Here is a 17,949-nt window from a genome sequence, read left to right on the forward strand (position 1 = left end):
CGGACTCCAACACCGAGAATACATCTATTTATATAAACGTCGCATTTTACAGAATGTACAAGCGGGCAGCTGTTTCAAAAGTGCTCATTTGAGCCTACTGCAGTATCCTGAATGTGATATTGTAAAAGCTCGTACGTATGGCAGAGACGGCGGATCGTCGCGTTCAAGTCTTGTCTTCTCGTTCTCTTCACTATGATAATCAACGAAAGTGGTCCCTTGTGTCGGGGTGTCGCGGATGTAGAGGAGGTCTTCAGTTTCCCATCATAGAACTGCGCCTCAGGAAAGTAGCAACTTCTCCGGAAGCCACATTTTCCTCACAGGTGTAAAAGTACTTATTGTGTACCAGGCTATAACTCACTGGTCGGTGGTTGGCATTAAAGCACTCCCAGTGTCCAGAGTTCAAATGTGAGGCAACTGTCTTAGTTCTTCGGTTCAGGTGATGAGGTGTTTCATGTAGTCATTCTATCGTCCAGTTAGAATGGGAACCGTGTAGTCATTGCCGTTCTGATCTCACAACAGTGGAGCAGAAGGAACGATGTGAAGCTTGTAGTGACTTATGAAAAGTTCACGACGGGCACTATTGCATCCAATGAAAGTATATGAGGATCGTATCTATTAACTCTTATTACAGCATTCTGTGAGGCCATACGTCTATGGGTGGTAGGAATTAGTGAATCTGTTGCAACTTGAATTTCCTCTGACATTAGTCTCGTCTACAAAACGCTTACACCATCGGAAATCATCACATGCGGCACCCCGTGCTTAAACATATTGTCTTTGACAAGAAAATTTACAATTTCCGAAGCTTCGATGGTCAGCACAGCTTTGGTGACAGTGTTGTGGGTGAGGTAGTCACGCAAACTCTCGTTTCATTATCGGTGACCTCCCAAAGAGGTCGATTCCAATTAGGTGGAATGCCGCTCCTGCAAGTGGAATTGGCACGAGTTTCAGCGATGACATTCCTTACAGCAGTCCTCATTGTGTCTCATGGATCGCTGGAAACTCTCCTATTGATTCTGTCTAGAATCTTCACAAATCCCAGGTGACATGACGTAGGAGCGTCAAGGCAATACTTGAGATGAACTGGGATGACGAGCAAGCATCTCCGCCCCACGGGATCATAGTTCCTCTTACACAATGTTCTATTTACAACTGAAATTTTCCTTTGCTTAGCTCCTCCTTTTCCAAGGCTTCTATGGGTTTTAGAAGTCCTGGATCTTCCCTATTTTCAGCAGCAATGTCATCTGGTGCAGCAATAGCTGACATTTCATCCACACTGCTTTTTAGCACATCAGGATTCGTTGCAACTCAGTCGGTATCCTTCTTTTTGCATCTGATTTTGTATATCACTGTGACATAGTACGCCTGTAGCCTGAGTGCCTGTATAAGTCGACTATCCGACAGTTCCTTCAAGCTCGTTATTCACCGTAAAGTATCCTGATCGATCACATGGTTCGCCAAATAAATATGGTCATAAGCAGCTCTGAGGCACTCTTTCCAAGTTCTAGAGTGGTTCATGTTGTACTTAGAGAGTGCTCTAGATGCGTAATCAATCACCTTTCCAGCACCTTCCTCAGTTTCCCCTAGAACTGCACTTATTCCATAACCACTAACATCTTAGAGCGGTTCGGTCTCAGCTTTCTCGTTGTACAGTGGTAGGACTGGAGATGTTAGCACACCCTCAAGGCCAACGAAAGATCTCCCTTGCATCTCATTCCATGAAAATATGGTATCTATGAGGGACGTTAAATAAATAATGGAACACATTATTTTTCTCGGTCTGTTTCACTTGAAGAAATGCAGACCTTTTTGCTGTAAATCTTGGCATTTTATCGCTCTAGCCTCTATAACTTCATGAAGTTCCGGTAGGTGGCGGCGCTATACGTAGCCTTCAAAATGATATCTGTAACGGATGTCAGTACCAAGCAGAGAGCCGTCTTTTGGCCTAAGACCAGAACATCTCAGGTATTAGTAGGCGCTTGCAGAATATCTACAGAGACCTAGCAGTGAACAAAAGCACGCTAAATCACTGGGCGAAGTGTCTGTCATGATCGCAAAAAGATCGCGCATACCTGTTCGACCACAATGTAACGCCCGGCCGCACACCGCTATGACTCCTGAAATGTTGGAACGTGCAGACACTCTCCTTCGAGGTGATCGACGGATCACAATCAGAAACTGAAGTATCTGCGCTAGCAGTACAGAAAGCGGAAAAAACAAGTTCGAAGACAATTTATTGGACTCATCAAATCGAAACAATAATACAATATCCAAAAGAACAACCAACTCGATGCCAACTGCGGATCGACCCAGACACAAAATAACAAATGTTACTAATAATAATAATAATAATAATAACAATAATCATAATAATAACAATAAAGATCTGACTCTTCACGTGGAGCGAACACGAACAGTTCTACAACGTCCAGAGGCTCGTCAACTAAACCAAGAGATCGGTCAGCTAGAAGTTGTGTCTCGCCGTGGCTGCCGGGGCGGCAGCTCTGTGTCCTTACGAGCGGGGCGTGGAACTGCCTTTTGCCGGCCGTGCGCCGCCTTATAAAACCTGTTGGCGAATGTATCTGATGGAACTATTTGCGGTCACATGCCTGGCGCAGCAAAGTAGTTCATAGATTAACTGCGATCTCTAGTGAAGCTGTTCTGCAGGCGACGCGAACGCATAGCGTTCTCTGGCGACCGATGGTGGAGACCTGGTCGTGTGTTGTGTTGTGGCCGCCGGTAGGTCTTTGTTTTGGCAACACACGACGTAGGTTTTACTGTTGAATATACACCCTGTGACGCAGGCATCCCGTGATGGTTGGACGTAAAGTAGGATGCCGATGCAGTAGGCACTACACTGTCTGAAGTGTGAGGCTGCAGCAGAAACCTCACTCACTGCTCAACTGTACATTTTCGTTGGTATGCTGATACACTCGTTCACCATTTGGGGTACCCAAAGCTCTGTGTCCACTGAGTTCCTCGGCACCTAACAGAACATTTCACACCTTCTGATTTCTATTTATTTCGATCAATGAAGGATGCACTCTGCAGGAAGCAGTACGTAGATGGTGAACAGATTACTGAGGCAGCAAGACGTTGGCTCTAACGTCGACCAGTCGAGAGGTACATGTGGACTTTCAGACCCTTCCAGTGAGGTGGAGTAAGGCTGTCATATTGAACGGAGAGTATGTCAAAAAAAAAAAAAAAAAGCACAGTTTTGAAGACAAAAAAGTGGGTCTACTGGAACCCTGAATCAGGCCTACACGCTTTCAGGAAAAATATGTTGCATTTCTTCTTCAGCGCCCCTCTTACGTGCTGTAGTTCTTGCCAGAAACATGCCTTCGTACAGAAGTAATTTATGAATCAACAGCAGTACGAGTGCTTTCCTAAACAACTTCTCTTACCACGATTGTGTCAAGGAGTCAGAAAATATGTGACTGCTCTTGTTTTCTCTGGATCAGACGGGCTCCATAGCCATTCACTAGGTGCTCCAAGGGTCTTACGTCTTTGGCGACGAAGAGGCTATTTTTTGGATTCAGGTGGAGGCCTGCTGTCTGACAACACTTCCATAAGGTAGTCAGGTGGCTTTGACGATCAAATTTCTTCAAAAAAAATAATAAATCACACTGGTCATTTAATATGTCGAATCAGGTTCTCCATCGTGTGTACTAAGATAGCTGGAGAATTACGTAGTCCAAACGGCATGACGTTGAACTGATAAGAGTCCGTCAGATAATATAAGGGCAGTCCTTTGCTTTTCATTTCGTTTACCTCGATTTGCTAGCAGGAAGTCTGCATTTACAGAATTAAGAAATAATTTGCACGTTTCTAGCAGTTTAGGGTGTCATCGATGCTGCCACACTGGGTAGCTGCGCGGTCTGGGGAGTGTTGCAACGGTTCGCGCTGCTGCCCCCGTCAGAGGTTCCAGTCCTCCATCGGGCATAGGTTGTCCTTAGCGTAAGTTAGTTTAAGTTACATTAAGTAGTGTGTAAGCTTAGGGACCGACGACCTCAGCGGTTTTGTCCTATAGTAACTTACCACCACCACCACCATCTTCATCGATGCCCTGCAGTTAGTAAACGTCCTGTTTCCTGATTATGTTCACATGTTAGTGGCTCACACAGAAACGCCGTCCATCCTTCTTCTTTACGTGGACCACAAAAGAAGGTCAACGTCTCTATGAGAATTCAAAAATGCCACCTTGGAGCATCTTCTCCACCTACTCCCTGATTATCTGTTGTTCAGCTGACGACAACCTACACGAGTGCAGCAATAGCTGACGTAGTTTCTTGATCAGGCCAGATACTATTGTCAGTTCGATAGTGGCTTCCTCCCTTTCGTTGTCTGTAGTGGTACCGGAACACAACTGCTCGTTGACAGCACTAAGCTGTTCTTGATGGAATGGTTCGACAGCACCTCTGCACACACTTTCAGGTATACATGGTGACTGCTCGTGACAAAAAAATGGTTCAAATGGCTGTGAGCACTATGGGACTTAACTTCTGAGGTCATCAGTCCCCTAGAACGTAGAACTACTTAAACCTAACTAACCTAAGGACAGCACACACATCCATGCCCGAGGCAGGATTCGAACCTGCGACCGTAGCGGTCGTGCAGGTCCAGACTGTAGGGTCTAGAACCGCCACTCCGGCCGGCTGCTCGTGACATTTAATGAAGCAAAGTTCTTCTTGTCCATCTACTGGGCTTATGATCGTTTCTGACACGTAGATTTCCTTTGTGAGCGTAAGTAGGTTTTTACAGTCGATATGGTTCTGTTGGCTGGGTGTGTCTTCCATTTGCGACTTCAAGCGCTCTCTCTTTCATATCGCGGAACACAGAGCTCTTTAGTTGATGGCGATAGGTATACGACATTACAAGAAAGAATGTTCTTGACTAGCGTCCGGACAAGTTGAACGATGATAATGACTTTGATGAATTTTCTGACAACCTGGTGACCGTCATCCATAGAGTATTTGATCTGTGGCGGCCTCATCTGCATAGATGGTCGCCTTGTCGAGGGAATGGTGATAGACTTCGTTCCACAGGTCGACTATAATCATCTGCATTTGACAGGCGTGAACAGCACTGCTGTGATTGTTGACATCTGGCGGCTTAGTAGTCGTCAGAAACTTGGCTTCTCTCTCTGCAGTAACGTTCGACGTGTTCAGGACGTCCACAGCGGAAATATGCTGGCGTATTGTCTTATGTCCTCCAAATGTCTTGTGTTCTGTGGGGCATTACACTAGGGGGGCGAGTTGGTTGTAAGTATGTTAGTCGGTTGATAGGTTGTCGTTTGATGGCTGCAGCTTAAGTGCGAGTTGGCCGAGTCCATTCTTCCTGGCTTGTTTGACTGGTGTAACATACACAGTGGCACAGAAGACACATCTCCTCTTCAACATTCTCTATTACTTCCTAACATATGAGGGTGGATCTTCATGGCTGCTATCTTTTGCTTACTCAGTCCGACAGTTCTGGTTGTCATAAAAATGCTGCGTCTCTTCTCTCACTTCTTGGCGTATAATTTATGGATATAATGAGGGTCTTCTTTTTCTGCTGAATTTTCTTGATATGCTTGCACCATCTGATGAATTCCTTTGTTGTTGTATTCCTGTCCTGTTCATGTAAACGATGGTTTTCACGTTGCCTAATTGGAGCCGCGGTGACGCAGATGCTTCGGAGTACCCGCAGTCTATGCCAAATAACGACACATAGTAACCACACGCAATTCAAAATCTAAAAGGTGGTACGTCAAAAAAGTGCGATATTTAGCACCGATCCCTTGTTTGTTACGAACAGTGACGTACAGCCAGAACGTAACTGAACTCCTGGACAAAGATTGGTGATATTTAAAGAAACATATTCTGGAACATAAAAATATTAAAAACAAAAGAAACTTCGAGAACCTACCAGGATCAATGAATACTGATCAACAACTAATTGCTAGTGCTCACGTTTGAACTGTGACCCGCAACACGTCAAACAGCGACTCTAAATGCTTTGCCACACTGCATGCACCACAGTTCCCCACAATGTAAAGTCGCACTGCTGAGTAGAGACAATCGGGAGCTGGCAGTGTCGGTGGATGCAGAGCCGGTGGATAACGGAAGCCGCTTTGATGTCACGTGTGCCGTGATGTGGGAAAATAACGCAAAGGGTCGAGAGTCTCGTTCCATTAAGGTGACGGCGATTATTGCCCACTCAGAAGGTTTAGCGGGGAAGTATCGCGCACCTGTGACACGTGTTTGAGAGGTATCAGCCACTCTCTGGCTACGCACTGAGTGCGCCGAAGTAACTTATCGTCACTAGCAGATGAGTATCCGACACTTCGAGTGACATTTGCAGTAAGTTGCAAGACACTGCCTGTAGTTAATTGTTTCACTGGGATGATTAATTAAGACCTTTTGTTAATAAATGCTATTATATTTTGAAGAATGAATGAAATTCAAGGTAAATTTTTTGCTTAATTCTATTTTGTTTGTGATAAAAAATGCAGACTGATTCATACTATACATCAGTCTTTCAAAGAAATAAAAGTTTGATACAGAATCACCAGTTTCTACATACTTTAACTGAAATGATGATCGTTATTAATTATTATTATCTAATGTCACCACTGCAGAACGATAAGCAGGTGATTTTCAATCTTCCTTAGAGTTCTTCTTATTTTGCAATATTTTTCAATTTCTCCCCGAAGGCCTTCTTTCTTTCTTCGGTCCACTTTGGTGGGTATGGTTTTGGTTCCATCTCTGGAGTAAACGTCCACTTATCGATTTTGCTTCTAAATGTATCCCTGTCTAATGTGCTTGTTATTCCAATTTTTGCTTCTGTCAAATCCGTCGTAACTTCAGTTACCCAGAATATTGATGCTTTAAGTAATTTCACATAGTCCAATACACGTTTGGTTTCCAGGTAATCTGTCTGGGAGTCCACAGCACTTCATTCGTCTCTTTCTGATGTCAGATTTGATGTTTGACACTTTTTCGGCTTTGTCTCGGTGGTTTGCAGTCTGCATCCGTCTTGTGTGTGTCGTTGTCCCAGAATTTTTCTAATAATCTTTCTCTCTACTCTCTTAATTACTCGTGAGTCTAGTTTTCGGTTCAATGAGAGTGTTTCACTTGCATACTTGACTGTCCGGTTGATTATTGTGTTGTAGAGTCCGATTTTAGGACCTTTTGACAAGCATCTTTTTAAATACAAATCTGAAAGAACTCCGGATGCATTCATGGTTTTCTGCAATCTGTTTTTTGTGCTATTTTCTCGAGTCCTGTTGGTTCAATAATTTCACCGAGACATTTAAAGTTGACTCTACTGATTTCACCATAATTTGTTTTAAGTTTCGGAATATCTAACTTGGAACACAAGAATTCAGTCTTCTGAAAGGAGATTTGCTGGTCAAACTTCACTGCACGTTCTTTGAGAGTGTCGATTTGTTTCACCGCTGTTTCTTCGCTTTCGGTTAGAATCGCTAAGTCTTCTTCAAACGCTAAATGTGGAACCTCCTAATTTTCTTGACGTCTTCCTAGTTCGATGCGCTTCCAAATGTTTGTATTCTTAGTTCCATTTCCCATTCTTTCATTTCATTGTATAGAACCATGTTGAATAATAGTGGTGCGATCCCATCTTCTTCTCTCACTCCGGTTTTAACTAAGACTGGTTCCGGAATTTCATCTATGAATTTAATTTTTGATTTGATTTCTGACACTGTTTTTTGATCAGTTTGCAAGTTTTGGTATCTAGTCCGCGTTCTTCTATAATTTTCCATAATTATTGAATACACCTTTCTATATACACTGAACTAGAATTATTTCTAAAACCATATTGTAGGGCATATTGACTTTTCTTTCAGACACTCAATGAAAATAAAACCAAAACAAATCAGGATATTTCAATTATTCTAATTCTATGTATGTTGAATCTCCCACTTGGCATGCTGTGAAAATTTCACGTCTCTATAATCAGTAATTTTTTAGAAAACGGGTCATTTACTGCAAAAAATGTAGTTCAGAGACATTGAGGTTTAAAACATTTTTTATTACAAATTCTTATATACAGACTTACATTTCTGCGTCTTTTATGCATTAGCATTGCCCTGGCCTATAGTCTGTGTCTTCTTCAGTGTCACAACAGCCCAGTGCTTTCCTCCTCCTTTTCTTTCTTTCTCCTTTAGTCATTTGCTGAGCAGCTAAGTCTAGTTCACGTACACGAAGCTCATCCACTTCCCACAGCTCTTTAGCTGTCTTCTGTCCAAATCTTACCCCTAACTTCTCCATAACCTTAAGTCTTTCATAGTTCCCATCATTACAAGTTATTACAGCCTCAGACACTGCTAACTTTAGTGTCATAAGGCCACACAACATTACTGAAGGAATCGTTCACATTCCGGGTTTAGCCATGTAAACACTTCTTTAGTATCTCAGGATTTGCCAAATCTCTGTCAATAAGTTTGATTGCCTCCGTTACTGCCAAAGGAACAGAATGTCTGTGCGTAAATTCATACAGAGTGCCAGGAAATTCAGCTTGCCTATATTTACACCAAGTGTTTGGTGGAGATGGACACAAAGCATGACATAGCTTTTCATCGGTTGATATTCGGTGAAAGAAAATGCTCCACACAGCTCTTTTCACCTTCTCTAAATTGTCACAGTTATCTCAAATGGCCTACGCTTAGTCATTTTATTTACATATAAAAAGCAATAGAAGTTAGCTTACCACAAAAATAGCTGACAATCGCACTACTTTCAACGAAAACTTCTGTCAGAAACAAAGGACTGATTTGTTTATTCGTAACGCCAATTTCTGAGACGTAGCAGTAGGCACAAAACAAAGCAGTTCATAGCTTTCTAGGCTGTGTAGTCCCCAAGACATGAATGCTCAACTGTGGCAGTATATGCACAGCTGCGAAATTTGACAGTCACATGTCAACATTCAAAATATTGTTTGAAGGTCTCACAGTTGTCTGATTTTAATGTGTTATGTACAAAAATGTTAAGGAAAGTCCAAAGTACATTATGGAATAGAAAACAAAAAATGTCAAATATCAACAAATTTCACGTAGAATGTCCCCTAGCTTTAAAAAGAAAGATATGTTCCAGGCACGATCTATTAGGTTGAAAGTCTGCTTGGTAATCTGAAATTGCATGCTCTAGTCGTTACTCTGTCCTACTTATATGACACGTGGACAAAATTTTGTAAGTGACCGGTAAAAGTGAGACATCTCTGTAGTTGTTTATATCTGATCACTCTCCCTTTTTGTGCAATGGATGAGTTAGTGTACGTTTCCAATTATCCGAAATATTTTATGTGTGTCAAATTTCTTGGATGATTTGAATGATCTCCTTCAAGTAATTTGGACCAAGGTTGTTCAGTAGTTCAGCTACAATTCCATCTTCTCCTGACGACTTATTATTTTAGAGCTTTTTAAAAGTGACTACAGATTTCTTCTTGAGTTGGTGGTAGGGTGTTCTGGTTATAATCTGGGGAATCTCGTACTTTATTGCGAGTAGTTTACAAGTTGTGAGATATATTTGGCTAATTAATGACCGGTTTCATTGTTAGTTAGTGCCAATTTTCCATTTTGTTTCCTGAAGCAGAGGTTTCGTGAAATCTATCGTTTGATCTGATTTGCAAACGTTATGTAAAAGTCGTGTGTTTTGTGGTTCCTAAAGTCTTCATCGATTGAGTTTAGCTGTTCATTAAGGTATTCTCTTTTAGTTTGTCTAAGTATTATAGCTGTTTTTTACTGACTTCGAAAAATTTCTCTTGTGTGCCTTCTGATTTGTGACAATTGTAGTTCAAGAAGTCTTGTTGTCTCCATTCTATAGCATTATCACAACTTGAATTCCACCATAGTTGTTTGGATTTTTTCGTTAAGGGGATCAGTTTTCTTGCTTTCTGTATAAATTTTGTTTTGAAATTACCCCAGTTGTTTGTAGGTCGTTTTTCCCATACTTCTGTAAATAACTATTTTTATGACTAAATTGTATTGCAAATTACGGTACTTGAAAGTTCTGTGATTCTTCTCTATTGTGCATACGGTGTTATGTTCACTTTCAATCGAAAAAGTACTGCAGATTTCCTAGTAAGCGTCTTCGTCTAAGGTGTTAGTACTGACGTCTGTAAAGTTTTGTTGATGAATAGGCCAAATATTCTCGTTTCATAGGCAATATTTGTGTCCCTCATGTTCAGGCAATAGAACTATTTATTATGTCTCCCGCATTATGGTGAATGCATTTAGATGACAAACGAGACTCCTGCCGCACCCAGAGAGACGTCCAGACTACACCAAAATTCTCACTGAATTACGTCCCCACAGTCACTACAATCAGTAGACGAAGTACTAGGAGAGAAGAGCATCGCTCATGGGAAAAATTCCACTAAAGAGCTGGAAATATAAAGTGCCGGACAGTATCCTACGAACTTAGAAATTTAGGTTTCAGCTTTACACTAGCAAACTTTCTAGGAAGTCATTGAGGGCTCTGGTCATTACACACCATGACTGAAGGTGCTCCATGCAAAACGTGGTTCCATGTATCTGAAATACTTAATGTCCGGGCTCCATGAGTAAACTATGTTAGGTAGTTTGGGAGCTCCGAAGCAGAAGCTGCCACTAGAGCCCGCAAAACGGACCCACAAAGAAGAAATAGAGAACACGAATAGACAACACAGATAGTTAAGATATTTTCATTGTTAGCGGAAAAATTTTAGTATTAGTAGTACGACTATGGCGACTCTGGCGCACTTTACTTACGCAATACATTCCGGTCCACATTGCTTAGATCATCTGAATAGATGACACCATCGCAGTTAAGTCCCGGAATTTCTTATCTACTTCTGGTAACTAATGGGAAGTTAACGTGACCTGCCTAATCGACATTTCGATGGTGGTATCACACAGATTTCCAAGAATTGTTGTAAAATTTAAAACACACACGTTCGCGCGAGCTTACACACAGACAAAACACACACACACACACACACACACACACACACACACACACACACACACACTCACATACAAACACACTCCGTAAAGTACCACCTCTGTTTCCTCTCCTCCAATCATAGCCTAGCATTTTAGCCATTAAAATTATGGAAATATCAGTAAAGTAGCCCCATCTGGGCTGTAATCAAAGGTCTCTGAACTAAGTGACTAGTTTATCAAAAACTATGTCAGACAATTAAAAAAGAATGCGAATTGCATTATATGAAGAACATTTTGTCAGCTACATTTACATCATTAACTTTAAGTATCTTTTATGGAATGACTCATCAGTCACATTGGTAAATTTTAATGAAATTTACATTTAATTCGCTGTTCAATATTACAATGAGTTTATAACACATTCCCCATAAACAGTTAATAACCAACAGCTCCTTACCCAAATGTAAGTAAGGAATTATTAAAACATAGTTGTGGAATTGAGTTTTACTTTACATACTATTGTGCAAAACATCCAAAATATGAAGTCAAATTGTTACTTCCGTTCCCCCATAGCTGGGACAAGCTGAAAATTTGTTATATATGCCCTAGTCTAAAACAACAGAGCCTCGAATTAATTATTTAGGTCACATATGATGCTTCTCAAATGTCACAATATTCGCCCCAAGTCTGCAAAAATGCATCAATAACACAAATAGTGCTATTTTAGGTCAAAATGTAGTCAAAAACATGATTGTGGATTTTAAAGTAAGTACCCTTGTGCTATTTTCATGCCTAAAAACACGTGGCCTAAACAGGTAGGTAAACTTTTTACGGAATGTGAGGACGAGAGCAAAACATTCTCTTAATAAATTTTTAAAAACCAACACTTGTTTTCACAATGTGATATGAAAATAGTGTAAAAAACACTACTCATATACAGTTAAAATCCAGTGTCTGCCTGTGTAATGCCACTAACTAGTTTGTAATATGGAGTCAACGAACTTGTGTTTCACTTTAAATGCTATTCCACAAAACTTCAAAAACGAAAAAAAATGTTCTGCTTTAAGCTTCACCATCAGTAGCGACATTCGTTTTTGGATCTGAGAGCCACGCTTGGTTTCGGACACAACAAAACCTCATTGTAATTTTGTACCCAACCAAGATACTTGCCAAGTGTCAATGTGAACTTAGCCTGGATTACATTTCGCTGATAGCATTTGAAATAATTTGTAGGAAGCGTGGCGCTCATTTGAAACGTAATTTAATATTTATCTTTGGCCATATATATATACATATATATAAGAATGGGATTATATATATATATATATATATATATATATATATATATATATATATAATCCCATTCTTGTGTTTCATTTAATAATAATAATAATTAATAACCACAGAAAGGAAGGAATAATATAGACGAAATGTGAACTTGATCCTCTCAGAGGCGTCAAAAGAAGGGGTGGAACGTGGGTGAGAGGTGTACTCTACCTTACAGGAGGAACGGAAGTAAAGAAAAGGGCCCTATCTTCAATTTACTTTGTGCTCGTTGTCTCTAACGTCTTTGACCTTACTAAAATTTCTTTGCATGAAAAAATTCAATTATATTAAAGAACGTAAACATTTTTGGGAAACATAACTAAACATAAATAATGTAATACCCTTTTCTTCTTCAGAGTACTGTACTGAGCGGCGAAAAGCTCCTTTGTACACTTCGAGTGATGTGGTGGTTGTACAGCTTGCTGGAGAACATAGTTGGCTGCACGTCGGAAACGCTGCAAATTCTCGGCGAAAGCTCAAACCTCGTTGAAATTCATTACTCTCTCGCTATAGATCAATCGGATTCCGTAGATGTGTCATGACAGCTGTTTAATGAAAAATGGATTTCATTAATTGCATTTGAAAGGAACATTAGTCTTCTTCCAAGTAAGTTGACAGCGTGCGCAGATTCGTGCTAGCAATCCAGTTTGCATTAATCCGAACAATAAATGGGACGCCGTAGTACGTCGTGTCAAGGAGTACAGGTTTCGATGAAATAAGTCACGAAAACACAAGTTTTACATACTTAAATCAGTTTACATTCTTCAGACAATACTTTCCATACACAAATTCGAATAAATTCTAGTAGTGATTCTTTCATATTAACAACACAGACTTCCTTCACACCAAAGTTTTCGCAATGGCAGCTTGCAAGAAGATCTTTAATATAGAAGGACTATCTCCCTACCGAATCGATTTAATTCTCCAAGTTCCCTCGAGTAGCACCAGGGGGAGGGGCCGAACTTAACGTCCGCATGCGACATACCGATCACCGTCAACAGTGCGACGTGCCCTCACTTCATGAGACTCTGCGGCAAGGTTTCAGACTTAGACCAGGACGCTGGCGCTGCGACTGGTGACCAGGGACATCACGCGATCATCCCTCCTCCCCTTTGCCGTAAAACGAAAGCGAAAGCAGCCAACAGCGCGTGCCGCACTCAGGTGGTTATCGATCGAAGTAGCAACGACTCCTGAAGCTGCTCAACTTCAGTATTCTGACGATAAACTACCTGCTGAACGAGGTAGTGCCGTCGGCAGGAGAACAATGAGAGCAGTGTCCAATGAATCTGAAAGTAAAAATTCCCAACGGGACTGATTGAAACGCATAAGACGTTTTGGTCTTATGGAAAGTCAGTAGCCGATAGGAATTATGTCTCCACGTGCTTAAAGACTATACTGTCACCGAAACGTAAAATATTAATTCGGCCTACTGAAACTGTTTCACTGCGGAACACGGTACCATTGTTACTCCTTTCAATAACGCCATATGAACACCGAAATGACAGATATTTAGGTAAGTGATTTCAAAACCGATAACTAAAATAAGTTGCTTTAGGAAAGACATTTGTACCAGCTCAGATAACTGTCAGACATTGTGCGAAAGAATGTAATTTCCTGCTGACAGCATTTTGTCGTAGGCCGCTGGAGCAACGAAGTTTATATAGCGAAGGGAGCACAAGTTTCTATCGTTTTCAAGTAAGTTTATAGGGCACATGCTCACAGCTATAGGGCTTTATCGTCGACGTCATTCTGTTTCACAACTACGGTACTTTTTGTATGCCCAAGTACTATGAAGTTTTTCGAGAACGAAAATCTCTGCCAATATCAAGATTAATTCGGCTAACAGGGAACTTGTGAAACTCAACTCGCTCTGTTCCTCCATGACATCGACAGACAAGCAGACAACAGCGCTCATGGCTATACCGTGTTCCCAGACTTCAGGAAAGCATTCGGTAGAGTCCTGCACTATTCTCTGTGAACGAAATATGAGCTCATCAAGTATATCATCACATTTGTGACAGAATTTAGGACTTCCGATGGATTTAAAGGTAATTTAAAGTCTAGCTGAAGAAAGTCTGATAATGCAGTTGTTCTTTACTGTCAACGCTATATCAATGATTAAGTGAACAACGTCGGAAGACGATGTGGTTGTCTGTAAGAACGTATCAGGGAATTGTTAGAAGGACTGCAGGGAATTGATGAAACCTGATGGGACTGCAAGCTGACTCTGAACGTAAATAAATGTAACGTTTTGCGCATAAATTAGCGAAGAAATTCACTACTACACGATTACACTATTGCTGACAAAAAAAGTAACTGCCGTAAGAAAAAAAAAAAAACAAGTACTGACCTAAGTGAGATGATCACCTAAAACAAAATGAATGAAACGAAGATCCCAGGCTGTGATCCATAGGAAGACTCTAAAGGAGACGTAACTCATCAACGAAAGTAGTGGATTTCAAATTAGTGGTGCGACCTATTCTTGAGTATTAACCGTCAATCTGGGACTCCTAACAGGTTGATTTAATGGAAGCGATAGATCCAACAAAGAGACGGTAATTCGCCCGGCGCGAGCGAATTACAGAGATGCCCAATCATCAAACACTGCAAGAGAGGCTTAATATTGAAATTATGATTAAGTTCGTTTAGGAAAGAGTCGGGTAACGTATTACTTCCTCCAATATTTCTCATGCGACATGACCACAACGAGAAACAGGTAATATGGAGGTTGACGGACAATAATTCTTTCCGCGCGCATTTCGGGAATGGGTCAGGGAAGGGGGCATCAGATAAGGTGGCCTGATGAATGTAAATATAGGTGCAGAATGTGGTAAGACTAATGTTATTATACCGTCCAATAGTTTAAAAACAGCATTCAAAGAGATGGTAGAAAAAATTGACGATCAAAATTTTAGGCGACTTGATTTGGAAGTTTTGTCAGCTATCTATTGTAAATTATAACTTAATAAAACAGTCTAGATCACAATAATCATTTACTTACAGATTATGTCCGGTTTTTTGCTTTATACTGGCAGTCTCCGGATCTAAGGAATCATATGGATATAGATGGTGGTGCACCGAACAGCTGTGTCAAGTCACGGTCGCTTACAGTAAACGACTGTGGCACTACGCAGCTATCCCATGCGCCGCCGGCTGCAGCAATATGGTGCCTTAGGTGTGAAGATGGCCAGCATAAAGGTTGAAACCGCTCATTATTTTTAAATATATGATTAATACTGTCTTGACTGTTTTATTAATTGATAATTCTCGTAATGTCCAATGCTAAAAATGTATCGTCTACAGAAAATACATTGAAATAAGAAGGCAAAAATGTGGTTCGGAACAGGTCACTGTTCAGTTCGTCTTGTTCACTGAAGTCTACAGATCTTAACTACTCTAACTCACGGCCAAAGGAGCGTTCAGCAGCCGCTTAAGAGTGGAGGACGGCAATCGGCGACATCTGACTGTGATTCACTGGACGGTATTTTACTGCCGTGGCCCACACTCAAGACTTGATCTGTTAAGATCACTGTAACTCAAATATGTCAACGAAATGGCCATCGTGAGTCCTTAAAGCCGTACCAGTACAGTTCAGCATCTTTAATCTGAGCACTTGTGGGAGCAGATAAGACAACACCACCAGTAGCTGCAGGCGTGTGGCTGATTTGCAAGTTTTTCTTTGAACTGCTGTGCACGAGAGAGAGGGCGAATAAACTTTGCAGAGCATTGTGGAGGCTGCGAATAACAGTTACTACCTTTCGGAATAACGGTCCTTGGGTCGTATGGCCATGCGCTGCGGTACACGGCTATGCCGAGGCTCACGAGAAACTACAGCTATTACTAGTGCCAGCACCCGTATCCGACGACGAGCGATTAACTGTTTCAGACGAGTTTAATAATTCTCGACTGCGTATTTAAGTGCATGTAAATCTCGACAGCACACGACAAAGTTAAGACCTGTACCGGACATTTTTCTTTGACTTATTGACTTCCCGTGGGCCCTTCACGGACCGAGCGTTCACGTAGTATGGTGGGCAAGCCAACTAGTGTGACGTCACAAGTTCGTTGCGTGGTCCGTACTTGTCGTGGGCCTCGCCTGTGTCCACTTGCCCATAGCCCGCAAAGTCAGAGAGTGCACAAGTGGGATCCGCTTCCTCTACTTATCAAAATGCCATGAGCCACGTTGTGAGATATATAGCCACCATGTTTCCTTAACCGATAGGTAGAAGTAAGTGCTTGCTGCATCGAAATCGGCGATAGCCGCGTGGAATGCGAGTGACGGGATACGTGTGGCTCTAGGCGCAAATTGAGACGCTTTTATCGTGTGTGGCACGGCGCAGTGCAGCGATCTTTTTTGTAAGTACACAGGTTCAAAGGGGATCGCGCAAATTGCGACGCGACGCGACTGCGACGCGACGCACGTCTGCGCCAGGTCGCTCGGCGTTGTGATTGCGGCACAGTTTCTCGCGCTCTTCGGGAGGGGTGATGTGGGGAGCGGGAAGGCACTCCTGCCGTATGCTCACTTCGTCATGGCGCATATGGGTACACGAAGCATTGCCATCCGAAAAATACGGCATTGCGGTACACTGCCTTTTATTGTCACTGAGTAGTGTTTTCGTTTTTCGCCATTAAGCGCCCCATCTCTTTTTGTTAGTACACTATAGTTTTCAGTTACATATATCTGTATACTTTTTTGTTTTATTTATTCTTTTGTCAAGAACAATGAACAGTTCAATAACTGGTGAGACGTTAGCCACTATAATTATATCTTCTGCATCCACAATGTTTGCAGATCGTAAGAAGGGGCAGACGATTCGTCGTGAGGGTTGTGAATAAGGAAGCACGGAATATTATAAAATAATGTGATCTAGAAGCAAGGCTGGGAAGTAAAACAAGGTTTTGTACTTGCTGCCTGCTGACTTACCTCTACGATCTGTTAAAAAAGTCGAAAATTCGTAACTTCCACAGGTATGACGCCTTTGCGCTCCTGGTAGAAAGCGTCCGAGATATGAAGTACATAAATTTCACTATCATTATTTGGATATGAATATAATAAGAGACATTATACTACGTACACGTGGACATCATGTTTCGACTGCAAGCTGTAAACAGTCGAGAAGCCCTCATGAATAGCAAAGTTTTAATCGGCTCGTCGTGACGACGAGAAGAGTTTCAGTGGTTGCATACACACCATCAGCATTAATAAACTGATTATACAACAGGCTACACAAATGGAGTAGTGGTCGGTGTTATTTCGAAAGTACGAGTCTCCTGAGTGTGATGATTTAGTATATCTAATTTGTTGAAATGTATTGCTGATAAAGACAGATTCAATTACATGACGATGTGTTTCGAAAGACATGAACTCTTTCTCTCACAAAGCACACTTGGCTAGCTTCCGCATTCCTGTCGCGCGCGTTATTCTTAGGTGCTGACGATACACTGACCATTGTGTTGTGTCACGCATAAATTGTTTATTTTTCTCAATAACAGCCATTTTTATATTTTGACTAAAGTTTAGTCTTGATCACATCATGTACGTTTTAATAATATAGGTAACTGGTTTCGGTTCTTTCTACAAAACCATCATCAGACCTGTGGATAAATTTTAAGAGATACTAGATACCAATCTTGAAATAAAATGAAAGTGTCTAATGATGTCACAATTTAACAAGGTAAAATAAAATTAATTATACCCATGG

Source organism: Schistocerca serialis, chromosome 2 (assembly GCF_023864345.2).
Source record: "Schistocerca serialis cubense isolate TAMUIC-IGC-003099 chromosome 2, iqSchSeri2.2, whole genome shotgun sequence".
Taxonomy (NCBI): Eukaryota; Metazoa; Arthropoda; class Insecta; order Orthoptera; family Acrididae; genus Schistocerca; species Schistocerca serialis.